The sequence below is a fragment of the Ceratotherium simum genome, chromosome X (assembly GCF_057802395.1).
Source record: "Ceratotherium simum simum isolate JZ-2026a chromosome X, ASM5780239v1, whole genome shotgun sequence".
NCBI lineage: Eukaryota > Metazoa > Chordata > Mammalia > Perissodactyla > Rhinocerotidae > Ceratotherium > Ceratotherium simum.
The window spans coordinates 372,491-398,960 of NC_141940.1; the positions used below are offsets into that span (position 1 = coordinate 372,491).

Sequence of the window (26,470 nt, forward strand, 5' to 3'; positions counted from 1 at the left end):
CTTACATTCAAGTCGTTAATCCATTTGGAGTTAATTTTTGTGTATGGTGTAAGGTAAGGATCTACTTTCATTTTTTTGCATATGGCTATCCAGTTTTCCCAACACCATTTGTTGAAGAGACTTTCTTTTCCCCATTGTATGTTCTTGGCTCCTTTGTCAAAGATTAGCTGTCCATAGATGTGTGGGTTTATTTCTGGGCTTTCGATTCTATTCCATTGATCTGTGTGTCTGTTTTTGTGCCAGTACCATGCTGTTTTGGTGACTATAGCTTTGTAGTATATTTTGAAATCAGGGAGTGTGATACCTCCAGCTTTGTTCTTTTTTCTCAGGATTCCTTTAGCTATTTGGGGTCTTTTGTTGTTCCATATGAATTTTAGGATTCTTTGTTCTATTTCTGTGAAAAATGTTGTTGGAACTTTGATAGGGATTGCATTGAATCTATAGATGGCTTTAGGAAGTATGGACATCTTAACTATGTTAATTCTTCCAATCCAAGAGCATGGAATATCTTTCCATTTCTTTGTGTCTTCTTCAATTTCTTTCAGAAATGTTTTATAGTTTTCGGTGTACAGATCTTTCACCTCTTTGGTTAAGTTTATTCCTAGGTATTTTATTCTTTTTGTTGCAATTGTAAATGGGATGGTATTCTTAATTTCTCTTTCTGCTACTTCGTTGTTAGTGTACAGAAATGCAACTGATTTTTGTATGTTGATTTTGTATCCTGCAACTTTACCATATTCTTTTATTACTTCTAAAAGTTTTCTGGTGGATTCTTTAGGGTTTTCTATATATAAAATCATGTCATCTGCAAATAGTGACAGTTTCACTTCTTCCTTTCCAATTTGGATCCCTTTTATTTCTTTCTCTTGCCTGATTGCTCTGGCTAGGACTTCCAATACTATGTTAAATAGGAGTGGTGACAGTGGGCATCCTTGTCTGTTTCCTGTTCTTAGAGGGATAGCTTTCAGTTTTTCACCATTGAGGATGATATTAGCTGTGGATTTCTCATATATGGTCTTTATTATGTTGAGGTACTTTCCTTCTATACCCATTTTATTCACAGTTTTTATCATAAATGGATGCTGGATCTTGTCAAATGCTTTCTCTGCATCTATTGAGATGATCATGTGATTTTTGTTCTTCATTTTATTAATGTGGTGTATTACGTTGATTGATTTGCGAATGTTAAACCATCCCTGCATACCTGGAATAAATCCCACTTGATCATGGTGTATAATCTTTTTAACGTATTGTTGTATGCGATTTGCTAGTATTTTGTTGAGGATTTTTGCATCGATGTTCATCAGTGATATTGGCCTGTAATTTTCTTTTTTGTGTTGTCCTTGTCTGGTTTTGGTATCAGGGTAATGTCAGCTTCGTAGAATGAGTTAGGAGCTTCCCTCCTCAATTTTTTGGAAGAGTTTGAGAAGGATAGGTATTAAGTCTTCTTTGAATGTTTGGTAGAATTCACCAGGGAAGCCGTCTGGTCCTGGACTTTTATTTTTGGGGAGGTTTTTGATTACTGTTTCGATCTCCTTACTGGTGATTGGTCTATTCAAATTCTTTACTTCTTCTTGATCCAGTTTTGGAAGGTTGTATGATTCTAAGAATTTATCCATTTCTTCCAGATTGTCGAATTGGTTGGCATATAGTTTTTCATAGTATTCTCTTATAATCTTTTGTATTTCTGAGGTGTCTGTTGTAACCTCTCCTCTTTCATTTCTGATTTTACTTATTTGTGCCTTCTCTCTTTTTTTCTTGGTGAGTCTAGCTAAATGTTTGTCTATTTTGTTGATCTTTTCAAAGAACCAACTCTTGGTTTTATTAATTTTTTCTGTTGTTTTTGTGGTCTCTATTTCATTTATTTCTGCTCTGATTTTTATTGTTTCCCTTCTTCTACTGATTTTGGGCTTTGTTTGTTCTTCTTTTTCCGGTTCCTTTAGGTGCATTTTTAGATTATTTATTTGAGATTTTTCTTGTTTGTTGAGATAGGCCTGTATCGCTATAAACTTCCCTCTTAGAACCGCTTTTGCTGTATCCCATAAATTCTGGCATGTCGTATTTTCATTTTCATTTGTCTCCAGGTATTTTTTGATTTCTTCTTTGATTTCTTCGTTAACCCAGTCGTTGTTCAGTAGCATTTTGTTTAATCTCCATGTATTTGTGGCTTTTCTGATTTTCTTCCTATAGTTGATTTCTAGTTTCATACCGTTGTGGTCAGAAAAGATGCTTGGTATTATTTCAATCTTCTTAAATTTATGGAGACTTGTTTTGTGGCCTAATATGTGATCAATCCTGGAGAATCTTCCATGTGCATTTGAAAAGAATGTGTATTCTTCGGTTTTTGGATGGAATGCTCTGTATATATCTACTAGGTCCATCTGTTCTAAGGTGTCGTTTAAGGCCAATGTTTCCTTATTGATCTTCTGTTTGGATGATCTATCCGTTGGTGTAAGTGGAGTGTTAAAGTCCCCTACTATTATTGTGTTACTGTCTATTTCTGTTTTTATGTCTGTTAATAATTGCTTTATATATTTAGGTGCACCTACATTGGGTGCGTAGACATTTACAAGTGTTATATCCTCTTGTTGGATTGTTCCCTTGATCATTATGTAATGCCCTTCTTTGTCTCTTTTTACAGTTTTTTTTAAAGTCTATTTTGTCTGATATGAGTACTGCTACCCCAGCTTTCTTTTCATTGCCATTTGCGTGGAGTATCTTTTTCCATCCCTTCACTTTCAGTTTGTGAGTGTCTTTAGGTCTGAAGTGTGTCTCTTGTATGCAGCATATATATGGGTCTTGTTTTTTTATCCAGTCAGCCACCCTATGCCTTTTAATTGGGGCATTTAGTCCATTGACGTTTAAAGTAGCTGTTGATAAGTATGTACTTACTGCCATTTTTTAACTTTTTTTTTTTTCCTCAGTGTTTTAGTAGTCCTTCGCTGTTCCTTACTTCTTCTATACAGAATTGATGGTCACTTTAGTTTGACCTCTGTCTGAAAGTTGTACTCTTTAACTACCCTCCTCCCTCCTTTTATGTTTTTGATATCATATCTAACCTCTTTTTTGTGCATTTGTATCCATTACGTTCTAATCGTGGAAATAGGTAATTTTTCCTATTTGTGGTCTTTTCTTTTCCCCTTAAATCAGTCCCTTTAACATTTCTTGTAACACTGGTTTCTTGGTGACAAACTCCCTTAATTTTTGCTTATCTGGGAAAATTTTGATCTCTCCTTCCATTTTGAACGATAACCTTGCTGGGTAGAGTATTCTTGGCTGTAAGTTTTTTCCTTTTAGCACTTTAAATATATCGTGCCATTCTCTTCTAGCCTGTAAGGTTTCTGCTGAGAAGTCAGCTGATAGCCTTATGGGGTTTCCTTTGTATGTAACTTGACATTCTTTTGCGGCTTTTAGGATTCTCTCTTTATCTTTAATTCTGGACATTTTGATTATGATGTGTCTTGGTGTGGGCCTCTTTGGGTTTATCTTGTTTGGGGCTCTCTGTGCTTCCTGTACCTGGATGTCTGCTTCCTTCCTTAGGTTAGGGAAGTTTTCATCTATTATTTCTTAAATAGATTCTCTGCCCCCTTGTCTCGCTCTTCTCCTTCCGGGACACCTATAACACGGATGTTAGTGCGCTTGATGTTGTCCCAGAGGTCCCTTAGACTGTCCTCACTCTTTTTAATTCTTTTCTCTTTTACCTGTTCACCTTGGGTAATTTCTTCTAGTCTTTCTTCCAGCTCACTGATCCGTTCTTCTGTATCCTCTACTCTGCTTTTGAGTCCCTCTAATGAGTTTTTCATTTCCAGTATTGTATTCTTCATTTCTGATTGGTTCTTTTTTATATCTTCCATTTCTTTGTTGACATTCTCACTGAGTTCATCTATTCTTCTCCCCAGAGCAGTGAGCATCCTTAACACTCTTAGTTTGAACTCTCTGTCGGGTAGGTTGCTCATTTCTGTTTCACTTAGTTCCTTTTCTGGGGTTTTGTCCTGTTCCCTTACTTGGAATGTATTCTTTTGCCTCCTCATTTTGCCTCTTTCCCTGTGCTTGTGTCTACGTATTAGGTAGGTCAGCTACGTCTCCTGCTCTTGGATAGGTGACCTTATGTAAGTGATGGCTTAGGAGGCCTGCCGTGTGCTTCCCTCAGTTCTCAATGTTCCAGGGGTGGCCCCTATGTGGGCTACGTGTGTCCTTCTATTGTGGCCTGTTAGCTCTCCCTATAGGCGCCCAGGGAGGCTGAGTTATGCTCCTGGCCAGCTGTTGTAATGCTCAGCTGCTTGTAGTTGTTGTGGGCCCTTCAGTCTCTTTATCAGGTGTGGGGAGCCCCAGCACAGTTGGCTGCAAGTTCTAATACCACATTTGTGTTGCAGTATTTCTTTTAAGTGAGTAGGCCCCCAGCGTGGCAGGTTGTTAGGCTCAGGGCCTTACAATTGCTGTAAGCCTCTAGCCTATTAGGTCTCTTGTCAGCTCTCTGAGGATTGCAGCTGGGTGGGGCTGGCCTCAGGCACAGGAGCACCCAATTGTTTCAGGCTTTGCAAGGTGGGGCAAACCTCCTATGTGGGTCTTTGAGAAGCACAAGTCTTCTGCAGCTGACAAGCCCTGTTGCCCACAGGTCCACACACACAGTCAACACAGTCCTGCCCCATGTGAGTGCCCCGACCTCCCCAAGTGGACCCAGTCTCTCCACGGCGGGAGCCCCACACACTCTGCCACCGCCCCACACTCTCCACCTGCTCCTTGTGCACACCCTGCCCCGCTAAAGTCAGCTCAGTTGCCAGGCTGCAGAGAATCCAGTCACCAATCTATGCAGGCCCACACGTTGCCTGAGGGCTTGTTGTTGGATGGGGCCAGTCTCTAGGGTGGGCTGCCTGCCCTGGCTGAGCTGGATTAAATAGGTGCTCTAGCGGGTGGAGCAGACCCTGGGCTAGCAGGTCTCAGGGAAAACTCCAATGGCGTCTGTGTCAGCACGCTCACAGCAGGCCACAACAATGGCCGCCGCCAATGTCCCAGTCCCTGGAGAGGTCTCACCCCTCACCGAGATGCACTCAGGGCCTATTAGGTGAGTCTCTTGTCACCAAAGCACTATGCACCTTTCTTTCTGGTGATTTTAGGATGCTTTCTGGAATGGGTGTGTTTGTGCGCGGGCCCTTTAAGAGCCAGTTTTAGTTTCTTTGTGAACCGGGTTTTCTGGGGGTGCTCCCCAATGCTTTAGTAGCAGGCAAAGTCAGATATTATGCCACTGGTGTCGATTGTGCTGGGTCCACAAAATGCCCACAGCGGGGGCGCTCCCCGGCTCAGGACCCCGCGCCTCCAGGGAGGGTGTGTACCTGTGAGCTGCTCCAGGCGGCCGTGAAGCTGGCGGCTTGTGAAGGCGGCGTTTTTCCTCTCCAGAAGGGAGTCTCTGCCTCTTCTACCCCACTTAGGATTGTCCGTTGTTGCAGGAGTTCCTCTTATGCAGTTTTCAGTTCTGTCTCAGGGGTAATTTTTCCACAAGTAGTTGTAAATTGGCTGTGTCCACGGGAGGAGGTGAGTTCAGAGTCTGCTTACGCCACCATCTTGACTCCGCCTCCCAACTTTCGTTTTTTACATTCACATTTTGTCCTGTGTTTTCCCTTTTTCTTAGTGCGAAATGACCAGCCTCACTTTAGGACAAACTTGCTTTCTTTTCCCTCAACTAAATGCATTTCCATTCCTCATACCTTCTTTTACTGGAACACACATCCTATTTTCCTTGCATATGGAGATGTTTCCCTTTTTATTTCTAGTAGCTTTAGTTACATATATGAGAATTCTAAACCCTTAGAATCCTCAATTCCTAGTGAAAACTAAGAATTAAGCAATCATAGACTAGCAGATTTATAAATACATTTCATAACTTCTAGAAGTAAATGGTCAGTCTTTCAATGTGGCACAAGATATGGTTACTAACATACCCAAATTCATCTTTTATTTGTTTGCAAAAGGGAGCCCAAAGTACATAAACCTATGTTCAGTAATTAATGTTTTAGTATTTTATTGTGTTTGGAAAATGATCCAGATATTCAATTAAATTCCATCATTTAATTTAACTTGGCAAAACTCTAAAGTTTCAACTTACCAAAAAGATTTTGGAAGCTACTTTTCAAGCATACATACTATAAAACATAATTATTGTGCCCAACAACTCTTATCCCATTTTCATCTATCTAAATCATTTTTTCCCAGCAATTATGTTAGGTTACTCACAAAAACTTCATATGACATTAAAGTAGTTAGCTTCAACTTAAGTTACTTTTGTAACAGAGATAACATGAACTTAATAAACCTAGGCAGAATGAAAGATGTATATCTGCATTACATTCAGAGTTGATAACTCTAAAGATATGCCTGTTTCAATTAGACCAACAACCTAAAACTAGCTTTTATTTACTAAAATTAATTCTAGATCATGTAAACTTTAAAAGCATTTGGTTTAACTTTTATTATATTTTTTAAATTTGAGAATACTTAATTTATAAGTACCTAATTTCAAGTTAATTAAATAGAGGTCTTTGTTTTCTCAGTTAGCCTGGCTAGGGGTTTATTGATTTTTTTTGTGTTGTTTTGATATTTTCAAAGAAACAGCTTTTGGTTTCATTGATATTCTCTATTCATTTCCTGTTTTAAGTGCCATGCTAAACCACTCCTGCCCTCATTTCCTGTTTTAAATTTCATTGATTTCTGCTCTAATTCTTATTTATTTTCTCCTGCTTACTTAGGACTTAATTTCTTCTTCCTTTTCTAGTTTCCCCAGGTGGAAATTTAGAGTATTGATTTTAGATCTTTTCTTCTTTTCTAATATATGCATTCAATGCTGTAAATTACCCCCTATGCACTGCATTTGCTACATCCCACAAATTTTGATAAGTTGTGTTTTCCTTTTCATTTACTTCAAAATATTTTTAAATTTCTCTTGACATTTCTTCTTTGACCATGTGTTATTTAGAAGTGTGTTGCTTAATCTCCACATACTTTGGGGTTTTCCAGTTATCTTTCTGTTATTGATTTCTAGTTTAATTCCATTGTGGTCTGAGAGCAGACATTGTATGATTTCTATTTTTTAAAATTTATTAAGGAGTGTTTTATGACCCAGAATGTGGTTTATCTTAGCGAATGTTCCATGTGAGCTTGAGAAAAATGTATATCCTGCCGTTGTTTGATGAATTAGTCTGTAGATGGCAATTATATTCAGTTGATTGATGGTGGTGTTGAGTTTACCTGTGTCTTTACTGATTTTCTGCCTGCTGGATCTGTCCATTTCTGAGAGAGGCATGTTGAAGTCTCCAACTATGGTAGTGGATTCATCTATTTCTCCTACAGTTCTGTCAGGTTTTTCCCTACACAGTTTGACACTCTGTTTTTAGGTGCATACACATTAGGAATTCTTATGTCTTCTGGGAGAATTGACCCCTTTATCATTATGTAATGCCCTTCTTTATACCTGATTACTTACTTTGCAGACTCCTCTGTCTGAAATTAATAGAGCCACTCTTGCTTTCTTTTGATTGGTGTTAACATGTCATATCTTTCTCCATCCATTTACTTTCAATCATCTATATATGTTTTCATATTTAAAGTGGGTTTCTTGTAGACAACATATAGTTGAATAGTGTTTTTTGATCCACTCTGAGAATCTCTGTGAATTGGTGCATTTAGGCCATTGATATTAAAAGTTATTATTGATATAGTTCGATTAATATCTATCATATTCATTACTGTTTTCTATTTATTACCTTTGTTCTTTGTTCTTATTTTTGTCTTGCACTCTTTTTCTGCCTTTTGTAGTTTTAATTGAGCATTTTATATGATTCAATTTTCTCCTCTTTCTTAGCATATTAATTATACCTCTTTTTTAACAATTTTTAGTGGTTGCCCTAGAGTTTTCAATATACATTTACAACTAATTCAAGTCCAGTTTCAAATAACACTATACCACTTCACAGGTAGTGGGAGTAATTTGTAATAACAAAATAATCCTAATTCCTTGTATCACTGCTGTCATTCATTTTACTTATATGTAAGCATACATAAATATGATATACCTGTATATGATATATATATACATAAGCATATACAAATACATTGTTACTTTTATTATTTTAAACAAACTGTTATCTGTTAGATTCATTAAGAATAAGAAAAATAAAAGTTTCTATTTTACCTTCACTTATTCCTTCTTTTATGCTCTTTGGCTATGAGTTTCTGACCTATATTATTTTCCTTCTCTTTAAAGAACTTCTTTTAACATTTCTTGCAAGGCAGGTCTACTGGCAATAAATTACCTCAATTTTTGTTTGTCTGAGAAAGACCTTATTTCTCCTTTACTTCTGAAGGATAATTTCACAGAGTACTGAATTCTAGGTTGGTCGTTTTTTTCTCTAAACACTAAGTGTTTCACTCCACTTTCTTCTTGCTTTCATGGTTTCTGAGGAGAAGTCAGATGTAATTCTTATTTTTGTTCCTCTATAGGTAAGGTGTTTTTTTCCTCTGGCTTCTTTCAAGTTTTTTCTTTGTCTTTGATTTTCTGTAATTGGAAAATGATGTGCTGAGGTGTAGCCTTTTTTTTAGCATTTTTCCCACTTGGTGTTCTCTAAGCTTCCTGGATCTATGGTTTAGTATTCAACATTAATTTGGGGAAATTCTCATTCATTGTTGTTTCAAATATTTCTTCTGTTCCTTTCTCTCTTTCTTCTCCTGGTATTCCCATTATGTTACGCCTTTTGTAGTTGTACTGTACTCCTCAGATATTCTGTTCTGTTTTTATCAGTCTTGGTTCTCTTTGCTTTTTGGTTTTTGAGAATTATATTGATATATCCTCTAGCTCAGAGATTCTTTCCTCAGCTGCATCCAGTCTGCTAATAAGCACATCAAAGGTGTTCTTCATTTCTGTTATAGTGTTTTTCATATCTAGCTTTTCTTTTTGGTTCTCTCTTAGAATTTCCATCTCTCTGCTTACATTGCCCATCTGTTCCTGCAAATTGTCTACTTTACCCATTAGAACCCTTAGCATATTAATCATAGTTGTTTTAAATTCCCAGTCCAATAATTCAAACATCCCTGCCATGTCTGGTTCTGATGCTTGCCCTGTCTCTTCAAATTGTGGTATTTTGCCTTTTGGTATGCCTTGTAATTTTTTCTTGATAGCTGGACATGAGGCACCAGGTAAAAGGAACTGCTGTAAATAGGCCTTTAGTGATGGTGAGGAGTGGGAGGAGGGGAAGGGTTCTGTACTCCTATGCGTAGATCTCAGTCTTTTAGTGAGCCTGTGTCTCTGGACTGTGAACTTCAGCAGTGCTCAGGTTTTACTCCCCTTGTACGTAGGAAAGGATGGCTAGAGCTGGCTAGAGTTGAGTACTTCCCTTCCCTTAGGTCAGTTAGGCTCTGATAGTATCCCAGGTTAGGCTCTGGTTAACTAGTTTCCCCTGAGGGCAAGGCTTGTTAAGAAGAACATAGTGCTCTGGTGTATTTAAAAATGATTCCTTTTCCTCTTCCTCTGCCAGAAGCACCAGGGGAGTTTTCTCTGGTATTTACTGTGGGAACCTGGTCGACCTCCTGGAGGTAAATCTCATAGTCTTGTGAGGGTCTCCCTTTGACTGGATCCCCCTGCAGTTTTTAATTGTCAGACTTGTCCACACTGAGCCTCCATCAATTCATCAATTACAGTTCAGGTTTTCCTACCCCCACACTATTTCCCACGATGGTTTCCATTAGTGAGTCTGCTCCAGTTAGCTGGGACTCCCTGTATTTGCCTTTCTCTCCAATCTTGGGAGCAGCAGTTTGCCCTGTGTCCTCCCCGCTCGTTTCTATTTAAGAAGAGTTGTTGAGGGGCCGGCCTGGTGGCACAGCGGTGTGCGTGCTCCGCTTTGATGGCCCGGGGTTCACAGGTTCGGATCCCAGGTGCGCACCGATGCACTGCTTGTCAAGCCATGCTGTGGCAGCGTCCCATGTAAAGTAGAGGAAGATGGGCACAGATGTTAGCCCAGGGCCAGTCTTCCTCAGCAAAAAACGAGGAAGATTAGCATCAGATGTTAGCTCAGGGCCGGTCTTCCTCAGAAAAAAAAGGAGGAGGATTGGCATCGGATGTTAGCTCAGGGCTGCTCTTCCTCACAAACAAAGAAGAGTTGTTGATTTTTCAGTCTGTTCAGGTTTTTACTTGTTAGGATGGACTGGTGACTTTCAAGCTCCTTACATGTGGAACCAAAAGTGCAACCGTTCTCTTAAGTTCATTTTCAGGTTGTTCATTGATGGTATGTAGAAATACAATTGCTTCTTGTATATGGATCTTACATCCTGCAACCTTGCTGAACTCAACTGTTAGTTCAAGTGGGGTATATGCATGTGTATGTATGTGTGTTTGTATTCCTTAGGTTTTTTTTACATATAGAATCAAGTCATCTGCAACTAAAGCTAATTTAATTTCTTCCATTTCAATATGGATGCCTTTTGTTTCTTTTTCTTTCCAGATTGCACTGGATAGAAACTCCAGTACAATGTCAAATGTAAGTGGCAAAAGTAGACATCTGATTTTAGGGATAAAGCATTCAGTCTTTCACCATTACACATTGTTAGGTGTAGGTTTTTCATGGATGCCATTTATTGGATTGAGAAAGTTCACTTGTATTCCTAGTATTCTGAGAGGTTTTGTTATGAATGGGTGGTGGATTCTGTCAAACTATTTGCATCTTCCTGTGTATTTTCTTCTATATTCTATTAATATAATACATTACATTAATTGATTTTTAGATCTTAAACCAATCTTGCATTTCTGGGATAAATACCACTGGTCATTATGTATAATACTTTCTATATGTTGCTGGATTCAGTTTGCTAACATTTTGTTGAGGATTTTTGCATCTATACTCAGGAGGGATACTAGACTGTTATTTCCTTTTGTTGTGATGGCTTTGGTACTTGCCTCATATTATGACTTGGGAAGTGTTTCTCCTCTTCTACCATCCGGAAGAGTTTGTGAAGGCTTGGTATTAATTCTTCTCTAATAGTTGATGAAATTCACAAGTGAAGCCACCAGGCCTAGGCTTTTCTTTTGGGGAGGATATTTAATTACAAAATTAATTTCTTGAATTGTTACAGATCTATTCATATTTTTTATTTCTTCTTGATTTAGTTTCAGTAGTTTGATTCTTTTGAGGAATTCATCCCTTTCCTTTAAGTTATCTAATTTGTTGGCAAGAAGTTGTTTATAGTATTTTGTTATAATACTGTTGATTTCTGTAAGATTGATAATGATGTCCCATCTTTCATTATTGATTTTGATAATTTGTATCATCTCTTCTGTTTTCCTGGTGACTGTAGCTAAAAGTTTGTCAATTTTGTTGATCTTTTGATAAAACCAACTTTCTCTATTGTTCTTCTGTTCTCTATTTCATTGGTTTCTACCCTAATAATTATTATTTTCTTTCTTCAGCTTCCTTTGAATTTAATTTACTCTTCTTTTTCTAGTTTCTTAATGTGGAAGTTTAGGTTATTGATTTGAGATGTTTCTTATTTTGTAATATAGATATTTAAAGCTACACATTTCCCTCTAAGCTCTGCTTTAGTTGTATTCCATAAATTTAGATATATTATTTCCCTTTTCTTTAAAGTTCAAAATACTTTATAATTTCCTTTTGATTTCTTCTTTAGCCCATGGATTATTTATTAGTGTGTTGCTTAGTTTTTAGATATTTGTGGATTTCACAAATTTATTTCTGCTGTTGATGTCTAATTAATTCCATTGTGATCGGAGAACATACTTTATTATTTCAGTTCTTTTAAGTTTATAGGGAATTATTTTATGGCCTAGCATATGGTCTTTCCTGTCTATGTCACACGTGTGCTTAAAAGAATGTGTATTTTGCTGCTTTGGGTAAAGTGTTCTATTGATGTCAGTTAGACCATGGAGGTAGGTAGTATTGTCTAAGTTGTCTATATGGATTTTCTTCTTATTGTTCTCTCCATTATTAAAGGTGGGGTTTTGAAGTCTTCATCTATTACTTTTGAATTATATTTTTGTCTCTAATTCTGTAGTTTATCCTTCACATACTATGGGACACACTTTGTTATATGAATCTCTTTTTAATTTTCATATCTCCTTGACGAATTAAATTATTGAATTATAAAATGTCCCTCTTTTACTTTTAAGTCTATTTAGTCTGGTAATAGTATAGCCACTCCAACTGTCTTTTGGTTATGGTTTGCATGGTACATTTTTCCTATTCTTTCCCTTTCAGACTCTTTCTTTGACTATAGTGTGTCTCTGATAGTATAGTTGGTTCTTTATGTTTTCTTCCAGTTTTTTAAATCCAGTCTGACAATCTCTGCCTTTTGATATGAACATTTAATTCTTTTGTACTTAATGTAATTGCTTACATTTAATCTATGTTTCAGTTTGCTTCTACCATTTTGCTCTTTGGTATCTATATGTATCTTATTTTTTTGTTCCTCTCTTCCTCCTTTATAACCTTTTTTTTTTGTTAAATAGCTATTTTCTAGCTACTTTCCTTTTTAGATGTTTTCATTATCTATTTTTTAGTTATTTTCTTACTGGTTACTCTAGGGATTATAATATGTATCTTATTTTACCAGGGTTCTTTATATGATTAATGCTAACTTCATTCTAGTAGTATATAGAAACTTCACTCTAGTAGAGCTCCATTCTCTCCCCTCCTCTGTGCTATTATGGTCATATATATTACATTTATATATGATATTAACCCCCAGATACAGGGTTATAATTATGAATTTGTAAAATCATATCTTTTAAAGAAGAGAAAGAATAAAGGAGAAAATACATTTATAAAGTCTTTTAGATGAACTCACAATTTACTGGTTCTGGTGGTCTTCATTTATTTCTGTGGATTCACGCTAGCAATGCATTATTTTCTTGCTCCAATATAGGTCTATTCTCTCCCTCCACATTTTTGCAATTATTATCATATATTTTGTAGCTTTATATGTTGTAAAACCAACAGTGCATTTTTATAATTCTTGTTTTATGCAGTTGCATTTTAGATTAGTTAACAGAAGAAAAGATATATGTGTATATGTGTGTATATGTTGTATGTATGTGTATGTATATGTATGTATGTGTGTATGTGTGTTTTATATTTACCTGTGTAATTACCTTTATTTCCTTGTGATGATTTGATTACTATCTGGTGTCATTTCCTTTCAGCCTGAGGGACTTCCATTAGTATTTCCTATAAGGGAGATCTGCTAACAATTTCTCTCAATCTTTGTTTATGTGGGAATGTCTTTATTTCATCTTCATTTTTGAGGGATAGTTTTGCTGCCTATAGAATTCTTGGTTGACAGCTATTTTTTTTTATTTCAGTATTGTGCATATGCCATTCCACTGCCTCTTGCCTCTATTGTTTCTGATGAGAAGTCAACTTGTAATCTTCTTGTAGTTCCCTTATACGTGAGAAATTATTTTTCTCTTGCTGCTTTGAAACTTGTCTATTGTCTTTGGCTTTCAGCAGTGTGAATGTGATTTTCTAGGTGTGAATCTCTTTATGTTTATCCTACTTGAAGTTTTTTTTAGCTTCTTGGATGTATAGATTAATGTTTTTCATCAAGTTTGGGAAGCTTTTTGGCAATTATATTTTCAAATATTTTTTTCTGGCCTTTTTATCTCTGCTCCTTCTTGGAATCTAATTATTCATAGGTTGTATTATGGGTTAAATTGTGCCCCCCCCCAAGTTCATATGTTGAAGTCCTAACCCCCTATACCCAAAAATGTAACCTTATTTGGAGATAAAATCTTTACAGAAGTAGTGAAGTTATAATGAGGTCGTTAGTGTGGGCCCTAATCCCACAGGACTGGTATCCTTATAAAAAGGGGAAATTTGGAAACAGAGACACACATAGAGGGAAGATGATGCAAAGACACAGGGAGAAGATGGCCAAGTACAAGCCAAAGAGAGAGGTCTGGAACAAATCTTTCCCTCACAGTCCTCAGAAGGGATCAACCTTGCCAACACCTTTATCTCAGACTTCTAGCCTCCAGAACTGTGAAACAATACATTTCCCTTGTTTAAGCCATCCAGTTTGTGGTATTTTGTTCTGGTATCCCTAGCAAGCTAATACAGATTGATCCCCACAGGTCTCTGTGGCTCTGTTAATTTTTCTTAATTATTTTTCTCTCTGTTCTAAAGATCAAATAATCTCTATTCATCTATCTTCAAGCTTATTGACTCCTTCTTCTGCCAGCTTAAATCTTCTGTGGAACCTCCTTGTGAATTTTTTATTTCAGTTATCATACTTTTCAACTCCAGAGTTCCCATTTGATTCTTTTTATAATTTCTGCCTATTTATATTCTCTATGTGATAAGACACTGCCCTCATGCTTTCCTTGAATTCGTTAAACATGGTTTCTTTAGTTCTTTGCTCATATTTTTTATGTCTTTGTCTGCTATATGCAACATTTGAGCCTCTCAGAGACAGTTTCTATTAACTGCTTTTTTATTCCATGTATATGGATCACATGTTACTGATTTTGCATGTTTCATTTTTTTTTTACTGAAAAGTAGACATTTTAGATAATATTACCTCTGTGTCAACATAGCTTAGTGGTCAGCTAATGGGGTCAGATTGTGGTTAAAATCTTAAACCAGTAAGTTTCCTGCCCTTTGCCAATGGATCTGTATGTGTGATGGGAAAGACAATCATAGTTCAGGCTGTTTGCAAGTCTGTTCCAGCTCTTACTTTCTGTGTGAACAAGGCCTCACATTTTTCCAGGGTCGAGTACGTATCTGAGACCCACTCTGACCTCTCCTAAGTCAGTGTGCAGCCTTGCACATGTTTGTGGTCTGCCAGACCCCCATCTGTGAGAGCTTTTCAAGACCCACTTTGGCTGTCTCATTCCTTGAATATCCCTGTTAAATTTTTAACTGGTCTCCTGGTCTGTAGCTCTCCATGACCAGTATCAAGATATAGGCTAGTTATGATGTTGGCCTTCCTTGAATATTTGCCACTGAGATTGCTATTGTTTTCAGCAATGCCATTGGACATGGATTTTATTGTACTTTGCTCCAGATCATGGCAGCACCCTCCATCAGTGAAGCTGTCAGTCCTTAGGGCATCCTAAAAGGCCCTAAGAACTACCATGCCACAGAGATGGTGAGCGGGATGAGAACAGCCCCAAATTAAAATGCCACAGATTCTCACCATTCTTACTCAAGGTTCTGTAGTTTTTCTTGAATTAATGCTTCTCAATTTGTTGTATGAATTTGGTCAATTTCAAGAGTCATGAAGAGGTTGTTTTTGACAACTTTGTCCAGTTTAATCCTTGCTTTTGGGGGAGTAATTTTGCTGAGCTCTTCACTCAGTCATTCCAAGGTCCTGCCTGTATTTATTTTAGGTATCTATCTTGAGTGATTTGCTTTCTTCAATTGGATAATTTGTTTTGTTTTGTTTTGTAATTTGAGGTAAAACGTAGACATTTGGGATTTCAAGTACTTAGCATGATTCTTTTGCTGCAGAAAAAGTAGAGGCAAAGTTGTTTTCATTCCAATTCCTAATGCAGTCATTCTTCTCAGAGTAACTGCCAGTCATTCAGGAATCAAAATGCCCTAGTTTTTGGCTTGCAGCCTTTCAGGAGATGATTTCTCTTTCTTTGTAGTAACCATGAAAAGATTGAATTCGGCCCATATGTGATTACCTACTCCGACTAGAATTTCTAGCTGTGGACATTCCCCAGGTATTTCTGATTACTCTGCAACCAATGATTGTTGGATCTTGATTTAATTTAATTCACATAAAATGTATCAAGCCTTTAGTATATGTTTGTCATTATGGGAGTTACAAAGAAATTGATTCTGTGACCTCATGGAATTTGTACCCTAGCTGGAGAATCAAAGCTTATGTACTTGAATCAATTAGGAGAACAGTTCAAATCAAGACAATACCATCACGTTTGGTTCAAACAGTATGTGCCATATACCATCAGAAAAGACAGAAATCTGTGTAGTCCAGATGAGGTGAGGAAAACTTCTTTTAATGAACAGAATTAGAAATGGCTTTTGAAGAATAAATAGAGATTTTACATAGAGTGAAGAGAACATTCTAAGGTAAAGAGCAACACCATAGCCAGAACCACTGAGACCTCTCCTGACTAGAATAGTTTGTCTCCTTTAACCGTATATACTCACTTTTTCAGTGTGTACCTCAAACTACAAAAGAAAGGGAGTTCTTGCACATAAGTGGCCATTCACAGGGAAATCATGAACCATTCCATCTAACTAACGCTGGCCCATTTCCCACTTGACTCTCCTAGAAACCATCTTTGCTTTTTGTTTCTCCTGTTGCACTTTTGCCTCATCCATTGTATTGAACAGTCATTGTAACCTTCTGTTTCTCCTGACCACAGTCTTATCTTGTCATATTAGTAGGTCATCCTTAGACTACCTTTGATGGTTTCTCTCATGGTTTTAGCAATGCTCACAACCTTCCACCTAGAAACCGATGGAAATCCTCCTTGGATTGCAATACCTTTCCCTCATAAACTCTAACCTTAAAGCAATGATTCTAGTGGCACCATGGTGTGTTCTTGCAAAAGATCATGGCCCTCCAGTAGACAATATATCTGGCAAGTATGGCCCTGGGAGAAGAAGCTGCCTCTCTTCATTTAAGGATGCTAACCAATCAGCTAGCTAACAGAACACAAGAGTATAATTGCTAGCCTTGAAGTCATCTTGCTCCACTTACTCCCCCTGAAAAGCACATACATGCACAGAGCCCTCGTTCAGGTTTCACTTTAAAGGCACTAACTGTACCACCTATGCTTCTATTGGAACATTTTTTTCTAGAAATTCATTATAGCTGCCCAGATTTCATAATGGTCCCTGGGGCTCCAAAGCGTATCAAGGCATTTAGGGGGGCTCTTCATTTATACCACATCTTATCCCACAACATCTATGCATCTTCTCTAACACAAAAGTACAGAAGACCCCACATGAGTGATAGGGTGCCTTGTCCCTACTTTTACTACAAATTCTCAGCAGCCAAAGGCCACTCTCAAAGTACAGGTGGGTGGTCCCTGCTATAAAGTCAGCCTCTGTAGGGTATAGGGACACCCCTCTAGCAGGCACCAGGGTCGATAGGCTTCATCTAGAAGCAACAACAGACCACCTGTGCTTAGCAGAGCCTGGTGAAGATTCAGAAAAACCTTACTTTGCACCTGAATATGGAATGTGTGAGTGATTATGGGTTGGAGGAACTACACTTTCATTGTAAGTTGTTAAGTCCTGATGGGCCAAGTCCCAGCCCAAGTTCTCTGCCTGTACCATAATGCCATCCCAGTGTGCCTCTGTGGCTCCTGGAAGATGTCACTTAAAGACCTTTGGTGGCACTGCATTTGACATTATGTCCTGCAGCATGCAGAAACATGAGGTCTGTGCACTGTAACTAAGGACATACCAGGAAAACCCAAAGGGCAGCTGCACCTACTCTTGACCCTAGAATACCCTTGTTGACATAAACTTTACCTCAACTGTCCTGCCCTGCCTTCCAGTACCACAAACCATACTCATTACAGTAGATGTACTGGTGAAATTGGCCATGTCCAGTTTGACATTATTGTTTCTTACCAAGGGCCACAGTTGTCATTGTTTTTCAGACCCCAAATTCTTTAAGCTCTTGCTTCTCCTCTCATAGCATACTACATAAAGTATATGTAACAGTGCTCATTGTCCTTCCATGTAAAAAAGATCGGCAATGCTCTGCTTTGTCAATGATTATCATCCATTTCTGTCTTTCAACTTCGCTGTTTATTCTCCTATAATGCTTATAGACAGTTTGCTTTAAACAATACATTTGCTCATACTTTTTCCTTTTGGATTGAAATTTTTGCCCCTCCATACGTTGAAACCACCTCTCTGTTCTGGCAGTGCATTTTTAACCCACCTCAGCTAATGCTTTTCATGTTCTAACCTGGTATCTTAAACCCTACTACTTAGATGCTATTGGTAATCTATTTTGGCCTACCTCAGGATCTGTATATAGCTAGCCTGTTGACTGTGAAATATATGTTAGTAACTAGCGCAGAGGTTGAAAAATGTCCACATTTGGGCTGAATATAACTTGAAGATGTATTTTGGGCCTATACAATTCTGGCCACCACGATGTTAGATTTAGTTGTTCTGGTGCCCACAACAAAGTGCCTCTCAAATATCCCGCTAAAGGAAGAATAACTGACCAAGGGCCCAACTGCTGTGTGAGGCCACACTTCCCACTGGCTGCTCCCAACTACTGACTGAGCATGGCAAGGTTACTAATGAAGGCCTATTCTTGGAGACTCGTACTGCTCTAATGGCTACTTTTGGCTTGAGGACTCCCCAACAAGATTGTTGAAACCTTCTTAGAACTGCATTGCAGTCTAAGACATTGCCTCTTTCCCTCTCATCTCCACAGGGATCAGACCTACACCGTGGTCTGACAACTCTCCCAGTCTTTTCAGACTCTCTCCTCATTTTCTCTCACACGTTTCCCCCGATAAATCACTTGAGCATCTATTCCTATCATGGCATCTCCTTTTCAGAGGACCTGGACTAATGCTGTTGTCAACATTACAAATTGGGAGATTTCATATATAATCTGCATTTCTGGCTCCTCTTAAAAAATTCTGAAGATCTAGCCAACACTAGGCCTGTCCGGCAATAATCAGCTAGAGCTGAGTAGTGGCTAGGATTTTTGGACAGATCAAACATTCTTCAATTCACCCCTCTCTCCATCACAATTCCCTATTGTCTCTTATACTTGACTTATTATGTGGCTTGCCTAGCCCCTGTGGGCATTTAATTTTGAGACCTTGATGTAAAGGAGCATTCTTTTAGCTCATGTAGCCCGATATATTATTGTGCTAGTTATGCCAGCTGCTGGTAGTAGTGGAAAAAAATGGCATAGACCCTGCACTCCTTGGAGCTTTTTCTTGTAATAAGGCAAACAGACATTAGCCAAATAATCACAGAAATAAAAAAATATATAATTATAAATTGTAATAAGTGCATTGAAGGAAAAGTAAAGGGATCTATGAGAAAATAACAAGAGTGTTGATCCTCTTCTTTTCTCTTTCTACACTGACTTCTTGGTTGTCTCATCCAGTTTCATGACTTTAAATATCAACTATAGAACAACTCTCAAATTTATATCTTCAGCTCAGACCTCTCCCCTGAACTCAAGACTTATATATCCAGCTGCCAGCTTGATATTTCCACTTAGAAATCTAATAGACATCTTAAATTTAATAGATCCAAAACTGAACTCCTACTCTTCTCCAAACCTGCTCCAGCAGTCTTCCCTATTCCATCTTTTCTGTTGCTTTGTCCAAATACCTTGGACCATCATTCATTATTTTTCTTCTTATACCGCATATCTGATCCATTAGCAAGTCTTCTTGTTTGTACCTTCAAAAATACATAGAATCTGGCCACTTTTCACCACCTCCACTTCTACCGCCCTAGTCTAAGCCACTAGTAATTCTTGCCTGGATTACTGCAATAGCCGTAATACTGCAATAGACTACTAACAGGTCTCCCTCCTTCTTTCCTTGGCCCATTTATAGTTTATTCTCAATACAGCAGCCAGAATGATCCAGTTAAAACATCAGTCATCATGTTACTTTTTTGCTTTAAATCCCTATGATGGTCCATCATTTCTTTCAGAGTAAAAATCAAAGTTTTTAGGTGTTAGCATACAAGGCCCTATATGATCTGATCCACCTACCCCCACCTTTCTAAAATCATCTCCTATTAGTCTACCCCTTGCTTACTCAGCTCCAGCCACACTGGTTTTTATGCTGTTCTTTGGCCACAACAGATATAATTCCAGCTTAGAGCCTGGCCTACTTTATACCAGATATCGTCATGACTAACTCCTCCTTTGTTCAAATGTCATCTTTCTCAATGAAACTTACCACCATGTTTAAAAGTCCTACTACCTCCAGCACACCCCTTTATCTTGCTGGTTTCTTTTCATAGCTCTTATTGCCTTATAATATACTATATAATTTACTTATTATGTTTATCTTTGTCTGCCTCCTCCCACTAGAAGATAAGCTCCACAAAAGCAAAAATTTTTGTCTGTTTTGTTCACTGATCTATCCCAAGTGCCTAAAATAGTTCTTGGAACAAAGTTGGCACCCAATAAATGTTTGTTAAATGAGTTGATTAACTAATTACCTAGTTAATAAGGGTGTCAGGGAAGGTTTCTTCAATGAATTGACATTTAATCTGAGACTTGAAGAATGAATAGGAAGAATGAGAGGGAGAACATGGTAGGCAGAGGAAACAACATATGTGAAGGCCCTAAGGCAATGGGGCAAGATAGATGGGGCCAATTATATAAAGTCTTGAGTGCCCTTGTGTAAAGAGATGACTCAATCCTTTTGCTTGCCCTCAAGGAGCTCTCAGCAAATGGGGAGAGAAAACTAATTAAACAGACTATTATTGTATGTGTTGTAAGTGCACTAATAAGCATATGCACAGAGCACTGTGAAAACACTGAGTAGGCAGCTACTAACTCTTCCTAAGGGAGTTAGGAAGATTTTACAAAGGTGACATTTGAGCTAGGTCTCAGGCAGGAGAGTGACATGATTAAAGTGTTTTAAGAAGATTAATCTGGCAATAGTACGGAAAATGGATTGGAATATGGATGGACTGGAGGCAAGGAAACCATCTAGTTTATGGCAGTAGTCCAGGTATGAGGTGATGAAGGCACCTACAGGAATGGAAAGAGAAGGACAAATCTGAGAGACATTTGGAAGGAAAAATTGACAGGAGCTAAATGGACTCTTGGCTTTAAGCCTTTCAGGAGGTAATGCTTCTTCCTTAGTAATAACCATGAAAAAATTCAGATTGACCTATTATGTAATTGCTTACTCTGACTAGAATTTCTAGATATGGCTGTTCTCCAAAAGTTTCTGTGATTGTGATTGATACTTGTTGGACCTTAATTTATATTAAGATGGCTTTAGACTCTAAAGGTTGGGAAGCTCTCAAAAACATAATTTTGACTAAGAAACAGCAATTATTCTATTAAAGGAGAAATGAGGGAAACCATGGGGCTTCATAGGAAGTTTTACAATGAGCTTATAGTTCCTCTCTTTGAAAGGATAATATGTAAAAGATGGAAAAGGAGGATGAATATAACAGGTGGCATGTGCCTAAAGGATTAGTATTTGCAAGGATAAGGCCCCAAATCACCTCAGGCTTGTAGAAGTACATATTTGTAAAGACAGCAAGAGCAGTATTTTAACTATGTTCTCAGAAAACAAAAGTACATGTGTCCTGGCAAGGATAAGTTTTAATTCAGATGATACCATTAAACAACTCTCAATGATCAGAGGAATTAAGGAGAATAGGAGAGGTGCTTTAAGACTGGATTTATCTAAATATATTATTACCTCTAACAAAGAAAAAGAAGGAAGAAATTTTCATCTACTAATCAGTGAGCTAAATATCTCCTGGGTTAGCTTCTAAAACAGATTTTCAATTAAGTGAGTACTTAGAAAATTACAAAGTTGTGAACAAAGACATTCCATACAAATCTAATTTTTATTTCTGACAAGATTATTAGAGGCAGTTTATGGAAATATGGCAGATATAACATGTACATTAAATGAATGAATGAATGAATGAAATTTCAGCAAGATTTTAACAAGTCTTTTATGACACTCTTATGAACAAGAATTATGAACCTATATTGATGGGTTAGATAATTAATACAATTATGTATTAATTAATTAAATTACTGTACTCAAAGAGTGCTGCTTAACAGACCATAGGCCAAGGAAGAGTTTTTGGTGGACTGCTGCAAACCCTACCTTTGGCTTGACATAGTCAATATTTTTATTAGTTACTTCAGTGAAGATTTAGAGCAAACATCTTACCAGATTTAAAGAGGCTATATAAAGCTAGAAGAAAGGTAATTCAATCCAATTCCCACAAACATTTATAGAGTTCCACTAAGTACTAGGAACCATGCTAGATGTTAGGGTACAAAAATGAATGAGACATAAGTCTTCCTATTGAGAAGCATCCAAGTATTACTAGGGGGAAATACATAAAAACATAATTTCAACAAAATGTATTAAGAAGAAAGGTAGAGAGAAGAACAGAGTATTATGAGAGAACAAATGAAAGCTATTAGTTCATTCTGAGAGTTTAGGGAAGAATTCTCAGGTGAGATGATGTCTCCACTGATTCCTGAAAGATGAATAAAAGGCAAAGTAGGAAGAGCTTCCAGTTTGAGGGAACAAAGAGCATGAACATGAGTTTCTTAGAATCAGGAAAGAGTATAGTGGGTCTTGGAAGCTATAAGCAACAAAGTAAAAGCAGGGAAATAGCAGGAAGTGATGTTGAGAGGTAGCTCGGGGACCAGGTAATGGAAGGCATTACATACAATAAAGAAATTCGACTTTACTCTGAAGGCTGTAGGGATCCATTCAAAGGGAATGACATACTGACATATCTATTTCAGTTTACTCTTCCTACAGTGTGCAAAATGGTTTGAAGGGAGGGCAAGTGTGTATATGGACAGATCACTTAGGAGGCTGTTACAATCTTTGAGTGAGAAATAATGGTAATCTGGGATTGGGATGATGGCAAGTGGAGATATAATGCAGTTGGTCAGGTTTGAGAATCATTTAGGGGGTAAAAGTTACCACGATTTGATCATTGTCTACAGGGGATAAATTTTAAAGAGAGGGTGTCAAATTTGAAGCACAGATTTCAGAATGAACCAGTTATACAACTGATTGGATGGTACTGGGATTGACTGTGATGAAGAACACTGTGGGAGGAGGCAGTTTAGGTGTAGGGGAGAGCAGGATGACATTAAAAGATGCTTCATGAGGACAGGAATATTTGTTTTGTTTACTGATACATTTCCAGCACTGATAACATTGCATGTTACCTAGTACATGTAAAGGTCTGATATATTTGTAATAGGAGTCCTAAAAGGAGACAAGAGAGAGAATGGTACAGAACAATATTTGAAGAGATGATGACTAAGAGTTTTCCAAAAGTGACAAAGCATTGTGTTGTTTTGCTATTGCTACATACCAATTTACCACAAACTTAGTGGCTTAAACCAACACCCATTTATTAGCTCACAGTTCTTCTGTAGGTCAGAAGACCAGGCCTGGCATGACTGGGTTCTCTGGTCAGTGTATTAAAGGCTGAAATCAGGGTGTTGGCCAAGCTGCATTCCTTTATGGAGGCTCTGGCTAAGAATCTACATCCAGCTTAATTCAGATTGTTGGCTGAATTCAGTTCCACGTGGCTGTAAGACTGAGGTCAGTTTCCTTGCTGCATGTCAGCTGTGGGTCCCTCTCAGCTCCTAGAAACTCCCTGAGTTACTTGCCACATAGTCCCCTCCATCTTCAAAGCCAGTGGAGAATCTCCTTGACAGCAAATCCCTCTCCTGCTTCAAGTCTCTTTCACCAGAAAGAGCCCTGTCCCTTTTAAGGGATCATTGGGTTAGGTCAGCCCAGCCAAGGATCATCTCCTTTTTTTAAAGTCAGCTGTGCCATATATATAATCTATTCACACAAGTGAAATACCATCATATTCACAATCCCTCTCACACTCCAGGGGAAGGGATTATAATATGGCAAGGATCACTGGAGGTCATCTTAGAATTCTGCCTATCACAAACATCGAGTCATAGACTTAAAAAGTCCTATAACTCAAAGCAGAATAAATACAAAGAAAACCTTATCTAGGTGTATTTTAGTAAAAACTACTAAAAATTTTTAAAAAAGGGAAAATCTTAAAAGCAGTTGGAGAAAAAAGACATATTACCTTACAAGGAGTAGCAATTAGATTGGCTTTGACTTCTCAGTAGAAACAAAGTGAAGATAATAAAATTGTATCTTCAAAATGCTGGAGAAAGTAACTGCCAATCTAAAGTTCTATATCCAGTGAAAATAGCCTTCAAAAATGAAAGTAAAATAGCTGTTTTTAGATGGTCCCAAACTTAGGGAACCTGCCACCAAACACTAAAGGAAATATTAAGGATTTTCAGGCAGAAGTAAAATGATCCCAAATGAAAGCTTAAAGATATACAAGGGAATGAAGTACAATGGAGAGGTTAGGTATATGGGTAGATCTCAATGTCCATTGATTATATAAAACAAAAATAGTAATGTCATATGGCGTGTGTGTATGTGTATGATTACAATACACAACAGCAGTTGAAGAAGGAGTATAAATGGAGTTAATATAAATTCTCTAATTTGCATTATAATTTAATAAATTAAAGATACATGTTGTAATCCCGAACTACTTTTACAAAACCAGTAAAAGAATGTATAACAAATAAGTAAAAAAAGGAGGAAATGGAATGATACAAATTACCTAATCGGTGCAAAACAAAACAAGAGAGAAAAGGCAACAAAATAGACAAACAAATAGAAAGTAAATATTGGGGCCAGCCACGTGGCATAGCAGTTGAGTGTGTGCGCTCCACTGCTGGCAGCCCGGGTTCGGATCCCAGGCACGCACTGACGCGCCGCTTGTCAGGCCATGCTGTGGCGGTGTCCCACATAAAGTGGAGAAAGATCGGCACGGATGTTAGCTCAGGGCCAGTCTTCCTCGGCAAAAAGAGGAGGATTGGCATGGATGTTAGCTCAGAGCTGATCTCCCTCACAAAAAAAAAAAAGTAAATATTGATATACACTCCTGCATCACTTAATGGTGGAGATACATTCGGAGAAATGTGTCATTAAGCAATTTTGTCATTGTACAAACAACATAGAGTGTACTTACACAAACCTAGAAGGTATAGCCTACTACACACCTAGGCTCTATGGTACTAATCTTATGGGACCACTGTTGTATATGCAGTCTGTTGTTGACCGAAACGTCATTATGCATTACACGACTGTAGTAGTTAAACTCAAATATGTTAATAATTATATTAAATGTAAATGGGGTGAACACATCAATTAAATGACAAAGATTATTAGACTGGTTAAAAAACAAAATCTAACTGTGCTGTTTATAAGAGACACAAGTTAAATGAAAGGATATGGAAAGATCGAAAGTAAAAGGGTGAAAGAAGTATACAATGCAAATACTACCCAAAAGAAAACTTATGTAGATATGTTAATATCAGACAAAGTTGACTTTAAGGCAGGAATCTTCAGTAAACATAGAGATATTTTATAATGATAACAGAGGCAATCCACCAAGAAGATAAAATTATTCTAATTTGTATGCACTTAACACTCAAAATGTAAAAAGCAAAAATTGAGAAATGTCCATTAAATAAATTCACAGTCATAATCAGAGATCTTACATCTCTCATTAACTGACAGAACAACAGACAAGTAAAACCAACAAGTATATACAAAGGTTGAACAATAATGTTAACAAATTTGACCTAATTGACATAGACATGTACAAACGACCACATGCAACACCTACAGAATACATATTCTTTATTTATTTTTTAAAATTATTTTATTGAAGTCACATTGGTTTATAACATTATAAAAATTTCAGGTCTATACATTTTATTTCGACTTCTGTATAGACTGCATCACGCACCAAAAGTCTAGTTTCCATCCCTCACCATACGTATGTGCCGCTTTACTCCCTTTGCCCTCCCCCCACCCACTTCCCCTCTGGTAATCACCAATCTGTTCTCCGTATCTATGTGTTTGTTTGTATCTTCCACATATGAGTAAAGTCATACGGTAATTGTCTTTCTCTGTATGACTTATTTTGCTTAGCATAATACCCTCGAGGTTCATCCATGTTGTAACAAATGGCTCAACTTCATCTTTTTTATAGCTGAGTAGTATTCCATTGTATACATATACCACATCTTCTTTATCTATTCATCTGTTTATGGGTACTTAGGTTGATTCCAAGTCTTGGTTATTGTGAATAATGCTGCAATGAACATAGGGTGCATATATCTTTTGGAATTAGTGTTTTCATGTTCATTGGATAAATATCTAGAAGTGGAATAGCTGGATCATATGGTAGTTTTATTTTTAATTTTTTCAAGAATATCCATGCTGTTTTCCATAGTGGCTGCACCAGTTTGCATTCCCACCAGCAGGGTATGAGGGTTCCTTTTTCTCCACATCTTCTCTGACACTTGTTATTTCTTGTCTTTTTAATAATAGCCATTCCAATGGGCATGAGGTGATATCTCATTGTAGTTTTAATGTGCATTTCCTTAATAATTAGTGATGTTGAACATCTTTTCATGTACCTGTTGGCCATCTATATATCTTCTTTGGAAAAATGTCTGTTCATTTCTTCTGCCCATTTTTTCATTGGGTTGTTTGTTTCTTTGTTGTCCAGTTGTATTAGTTCTTTATATATTTTGGATATTGGATATATCATTTACAAATATCTTCTCCCAGTTGGTAGGTTGTCTTTTTGCTATGTTGATGACTTCCTTTGCCTTGCGGAAGCTTTTTAGTTTGATGTAG

At 37.4% G+C, this 26,470-nt stretch overlaps 1 protein-coding gene across 4 annotated transcripts in view; it reads left to right on the forward strand.

Moving 5' to 3' along the window:
• The window catches only part of TMLHE (trimethyllysine hydroxylase, epsilon), a 108,171-nt gene that overhangs the window by 15,422 nt on the left and 66,279 nt on the right, over window positions 1–26,470 (forward strand). The window lies entirely within an intron of this gene.